Genomic DNA, 6,813 nt, shown 5'->3' on the forward strand with positions numbered 1-6,813 from the left:
GTTATAGCTCCAATAATTTTAAAAACCGAAAACAACCGATTTATATTGAAAAAACACATATTACGCTTTAACTTCTTTATTTCAAGTTTCACCTTTAAACTGCCTTTGAACGACTTTTAAAGCTATTTAAGAGAAGCATTTTGCAATTCTGATATCGCCAATATCTCTATTCTACTAAAAGTTATTGATGTTTTTCATCAAAAAACATGCGTTTTTCATTTGTATGTCATTCATTTTGGGGCAAACATAAAAAATATCTCTTGGTCTCATTTTGAAGGGCATACTTTACTCTATAAATGGAGGAACTTTTAGAGATATGTTATTTTTGAAATTTGAGTAAATTCAATTTAAAAACAAGACGAAAATTTCAATAATTTTATACATTATGCATATAAAAGCACCCAGATTTACGTTTTGGTATTTTTCTTATAACTAGACGTAATTACCTTCAATTTGACCCAAAAAGATCAAAAATCGATCAACTGGTTCAAAAGTTATGAATTTTTTTAAAATTCAAAATCAAGATTTCCTGTCAGAGCAGGTGTACCTCAAGGTTTAGTCTTGGGTCCAGTCCTGTACAACATATTCACTTCAGATCTTCCTGATTTGCCTGCACAAAATCATTGTTCTGCGATGACACAAGCATTTCCGTAAAAGGAAAAAGTCTTCGTGTCATATGCAGTCGATTGCAGAAAAGTTTAGATATTTTTTCTTCCTACTTGCAAAAGTGGAAAATCTCTCCCAATGCTTCTAAAACTCAAATGATAATTTTTCCGCATAAGCCTAGGGCTTCTTTCCTCAAGCCAAACAATAATGACGTTGTCAAGATGAATGGGGTTATTTTAAGTTAGTCCGACAAGGTTAAGTACTTGGGACTAATTTATGATAAAAAACTTATTTTCAAAGAGCACATTGAGAGTATACAAGCCAAGTGCATCAAACATACGAGATGTTTATATCCTCTCATTAACAGGAATTCTAAACTTTGTTTAAAGAACAAACTTTTGATTTACAAACAAATTTTTAGACCAGCAATGCTTTATGCTGTACCGATCTGGTCAAGTTGCTGTTCAACAAGGAAGAAAACGCTCCAAAGGATTCAGAATAAAATTCTGAAAATGATTTTGAAGCGTCCTCCTTGGTTTGGTACACTCGAATTACATAGACTTACTGGTGTTGAACCATTAGAAGCTATGTCAAATAAAATTATTAACAATTTTCGACAAAAATCGTTGCAATCCTCAATTGCTACGATAAGCTCTCTTTATAGCCTATAAGTTAGCAATTAAGTTAGTTGTAAGTTTACTTCCCCTTTTCTGACAAGTAGGTTTAAATCCCTACGAATGATAAGTCCTAATTGCGAAAGCAAACAGATCCTAACAATTAAAATTACAAATTTCTAACAGTGTTGAGAAGTCACCATTTGTGATTGGACACACATACTCATTATTTACTAATATTTATCATAAATACTTAAGCTACTAACAAATCCCCCCCTATAAAAAAAAATTCCATGATAGGCTTGCTTGGTTTTATATATTCTATATTTTGATCAAATTAAGAGAATGAGTTATGATCAAGAATTTAGAGTGCGTTCGAGGGTTTATTTGAAAACAATATGTCGCCTTGAATATTATAATGCAAAATTATGAAATTCAATTCTTTGTCAGCATTTTATTTAACAATATCACCTAAACCACAGAGCAGTTTTGAAATTCGCATGATATATAAAGGCATACATTTACCAAAATATGACAAATCATAGCATTCATTTACTTATCACCTTAGTTCACAGGAATTAAATTTTGATTGAATATTTATTTACTACAAAATTACGGCGGTGCGCAGTAATTTTGATAAAATTTGTGGCTGGTTTTACCATAAATTTTTCACGGCATGTGTTTTTACATGCACGAAAGCAATTTGAATGATTATAATATTTAATCATTATAGAGAGAGAACTCACACATTTCTGTTCTCACGACACTGTCGGAAATTAAAGTTGTCATTGAGAAAAGAAAGCCAAGCGAGGTCATTCTATGGCGAACAAGTCTGTCTGTTGAAAACATCTGGTCCTATGGTAGAGCGCATATGAAGTTTTGATGACTTCAACAAAGCTGGGCCAACTAGCCGTGACACATGTTTATAGCTGTTGTTAGTGGGTTGTTATAACTGCGTGGTCGGCATTGAAGGTTTTATGTTTTGGTTGTATCTAGCTCTAGAAAACTTAGATATAACCTATTTTGTTACTTGGGTAAAATGTATCGAGGTTTTGTCCGAAAAATGATTTATGCTGCAACAAAACGGCGAAGTGGGGGGGGGGGGGGGGGTATCCACTGAGCACCAGGATTGAGCATTGGGATTTTTTCCAAAGTGATACTAGATGAATAATTCTCTCAACTTTGAGAAAAATCTGTGATGATCGTTTCAAAGTTTGTACTTTTCGTGGTCATTTTCTATGCAATGACCCATATGAAGAATGCTTTTAATATTTTCAATTATCTGTCAATTTTTCTGTTTTCTGTTTGGATTTATCTCACTCATCGTCAGTTCAAGCTTTTTCAGTCATTCTGGGTTCCAGACCCTTTGTCACTTACTTATTCGTGTTACCATTTCCTGTACATAATTGTTTTAAATATGTTCGAGTAATCCCCTGTTTTGAATAAAGCTTATTTAGAGCCCCCCCCCTTTCGCCGGTAATCTGGTGCACCTATTGAAATGTACTGTGGCACTGCATTCGAGCGTAAAAGATGTAACGAACAGCCTAGTTTCACATCAATCTTGCGATCGTTGATTTGCGCACAACCTTTTTGATTTTTTTTAAGTGGGACTACGTATTGTTTGCTATACTGAGATGCGTTCTGTAAAATGGGAATGAAACTGGCAAATGTTCCGTCAAATTTCAAACGATAATAACAGCATAACCACATGATACATAACAATAACCAATATGTCGTTGGATAGATAAAATGTTGGAAAATTTTGTAATACGCTAGTTATCATGATTGTTTTATTGTAATGCGGTAATAAATGATAAATAGTTTCAAAGACAAATTTAAGCGAACAATGAACCAATCACAAGCGAGCATTCTTAGCACCGACGACATGAATGGACACCAACCATTCCGTGATAATTGAATTCTCTGTATCAATATCAAACCAAAAATTGACAGAGTTTCCCCGTCCCAATAGGTCAATTGTATGCTGTATGCTATGCTTCAATGAACTTACACTAATTTGATGTCTCGAAGGTAAAGTTTTTTTGAAAAGTTTGAAACAACTCTTTGATTCGAATAATTTTTTGAACCTGCTGTTGGCGAGTAATAAAAACTGATGTCTTGAAAGAAAACATGCTGGTAAAAGTAACAATACCGTACAGTACTTGCGTGGCAGAGCGCCGCGGCACAGTGGGGCGAATTCATACAAAGGACTTACGCGATAAATGCGACAAAAACCTGATTTTTATGTAATTTTGGGGTGCTATAGACGAATCTGACATCAATTTTTTTTTGGACCATCCCTAATGCACGCAACACAATTTTTAATGATTTTTTGGCTTTTTTTGTAAAATATGAACGATTTTTTTTAATAAAATTAAAAACAACATAAATAATACATATAGTTAGAAATCAAACCAATCATCATCATCATCTTTTTCTTCTTCCTCATAACGGTCATCAGATTCATTATCATCTCTCCCTGATTGAAAAATTGTTTTCTTCAACAGAAATATTTCTTCATGTGGATGTATCTTCCAATTACTTTTCTTTTTTTCAAAATAAATATTAGCTATTTCATCTGTGGAAATAAGAAGCTGGTTGACTGGATCATGATTAGTATTGTCTCGACTATTTTTGCGAGTGAAATGTTCTCGGGCAAATTTAATTGTTTTATTACTCTTCTCTTAAGCTTCTTCATTCATCCCTTTTATAGGTAGTATAGTGGTTTGAATATTTCTATAGCCAGTAATTAAAATTTGAAACTACTGGTATTACAAATTAGCTATATTACGCATTCTATGTTAATCATAACGAATGTCATTATTACATCCTACATTATAAGTTCGTTCGAAATCATGTTTGTGTCATGCATTCGAAATATATTATTTCACAAACTTTTTTTTAAACAGACAAAACAAAAGAATTGATTATTGTTATGCTGTGGTATTATTTTACACAAAACGTACACTCATCCAATTGAAAACTGTGATCGGCGTTGTTAAAATTAAAATAATAACTAGATTGCACTGATGAATAGACGAGGCCTGTAAAATATGTACCATTGTTCAAGTATTTTTTTAAACCTCATTGGACTTTGATCTTTTTTTGAAACTAGCTTTACGGTATATTGGTTAATTTTTCATTGGTTGATTTACTCAATTTTTTTTCTCTATTAAAACATACATAATGAGAAACAAAAAATAATTTTGCTAATAGTCCAAAAGCAGCGAAAAAAGTAGCATGCATAAATATTTTTGAGGCGGTGAGTTAAACCGATGCTAATCTTCACATTTAGTACAAGATTTATAATATTATATCACCACCTTTTGTATCAAATACTATTTTATCACCGACATGAGTAGAAAAAGTGCGTGGCAGTAGTTAATTACAACCCGAAACTAATTGCAGTTTGGTTTTGATATTCATGACTTCGGGGTTTGTTTCGTTACGTTGATTTGCATCAGTTGCTCATTTTAAATTCTACCGAATGAATGATGCCGTAATCAATTAGCAGTAATAAATAGCAGAACAGAAAAAAACCTGCAAGTTTTTTTTTTTTCAGTGCATAGTTGCGAGATCGATTTGTTCGGTATTCATTTATTCCAGCACCCATTCAAACGTCCGTCCGGAGCAAGAAATCCGAATTGGGAACGAAACTTTATCGAGCAGAACAACGATTGAAATGCTAATTGAATCTATAAACTTCGGACTTTTTTTTGCGTGAGTATGTAAGAAGTATAACAGAGCAGAAGCACTCTTGGTTCGTTATTCTTGATTTCGTTTTTTCTCCTGTGAAGAATCAAAACTATACTTTTTTATGTCGTTTCCGATTGCTGCTACTCGCATAAAGTTCAAATCGCAAAAGTCGTTATCTGTTGGCGGCTTCGTAATGAAGAACAAAGAAACTCGCCAGAAATCCACCCGACATCAACAAGACAGGGCTTGATGAGGAGACCTAAACGGAACCAACTTCATTCTCAGTGGGATTGAGATGTTCGTTAAATATAAATAAGCCATGCGTCTCCATTCGAATTACAAATAGGTCAACGCACGGTTATCCGGCTTCTTGTGAGTAAACCTATCGAAAGCCTCGGATTAAATGCTCATGTTAGGAATTAATCAGCGCAAAATTGTCACCATCCGTGTCAAGCCAAAAAAAACACCCTCCCTGGCCTCATTAAAAATAATTCTTCCGTAGAGTAAATCTTTTTGTCCGCCTTATTATAGTCAATTTCTGTCGTGAATATACTTTGCTGTTACGGTTTTCGCACCAACAGCTCGGACAATTCCTTCCCGCGAGCCATGCGATTTCCTTGAAACTTGCGTTCTTCTTCGCCGCTTGGGAAATTTGAGCAGCAGCGACGCCACTGTCAAAACGGGCAGCAAACACACAAGCAAAATGCGGTTTTGTTTTATGTTTAGTTTAATGCGCGCTGCCGTGGCAGCTTCCAGCCAGCCAGTGGTGACTTATAAATATTTCTGCGCACATTCTAGCGTGTGTCCGTAGCTTACTGGCAGATCGTCAACCGTGGGGAGACATTTTCGCGTTTAACGGAGAGCTTGTTCTTTCCTTAGGAAAGTAAATTATGCACGGGTATAGCCAACTGCGGCGTTCACCGTGCCTCCCGTTACTGTCGTCACTATCACCAACATGGGAGGCAGAGGTACTGCAAATACTCGACTTGAAGCTGGAGAAATGAAAATAATGTGTCTCCGGGGAGGACTGTGCCTGCCAAAAGGGACCTTCTTACTAGAGTGTACACAAATTTTATAATATGACACGAGAGCTCTCGAAAATGATATTATCACTTCGTTTCTTTTTTTTTGCGTCTTGCTGTAAAATATATACATATTAGTGTTTTTATTCATTGAGCTTGATAATCAGGGCGTTGAAATGACAACCCAAAAAATCATTTCCGGCTGCAATTATTTCCACTCTATCGTAATCGCAGTGGTGATAATCGAATTTTCATTTCCGCTGACGCATCCAGTTGCTTTTTATTACTGCGTACTCACGTCAAGCAGTCAAGCGGTAAACAGTACGGGTGGGAACAAAAATTTGCAAATGTTACCCACCCTAGCCCTAGTCTTTTGACGTTCTCTCAACTAAACGGATTAAATGTTTGGCACTTTTTCGCGGTTATTTCGTAAGTCCCAACTGGCAGTCGTAAAGCCGCCTCAGCGACGCTGAGCGCGTTAATGAAATATTTTGTTTAATAGCCGTCAAGCATACGCGACCCGGTGGCAGATGACGACGCTCGTCTGTCTGGCGTAAGATTTATAGAATAAATTTGAGTATGTGTGCCTGTCTGCGGCTAGCCGTTCGCACAGTTGGTGCGAAGTGAAAACTTACAAATTGGGTTTGCATAATATGATGAAAATGTGTTCACATACCAGCTGATGTTTTGATGATTTTCATTGCAGCAGATAAATTATTCATGGGCGGGATTATGTAACCGGTGGTAACGAAACAGTGCTGGCTTCCAAATACTAATCAGTGTTTTTTCGCTTTTTATTTTCAGGCGTGACTGAGTGCACAAAGAGGTAAATTTCTTAAATCACATGTATATAACTATTTGAGTGTATCCCAACT

At 35.5% G+C, this 6,813-nt stretch overlaps 1 protein-coding gene across 2 annotated transcripts in view; it reads left to right on the plus strand.

Moving 5' to 3' along the window:
• LOC129723412 (neuroligin-4, X-linked-like) overlaps positions 1 to 6,813 on the plus strand; it is a 591,759-nt gene that overhangs the window by 220,546 nt on the left and 364,400 nt on the right. For both annotated transcript variants that reach the window (XM_055677612.1, XM_055677613.1), the window contains one exon: positions 6,743 to 6,764. The gene's annotated coding sequence lies outside the window, so the exon portion shown is untranslated. The remainder of the gene's footprint in view (positions 1 to 6,742; positions 6,765 to 6,813) is intronic.

This window comes from Wyeomyia smithii, chromosome 2 (genome assembly GCF_029784165.1).
Source record: "Wyeomyia smithii strain HCP4-BCI-WySm-NY-G18 chromosome 2, ASM2978416v1, whole genome shotgun sequence".
Taxonomy (NCBI): Eukaryota; Metazoa; Arthropoda; class Insecta; order Diptera; family Culicidae; genus Wyeomyia; species Wyeomyia smithii.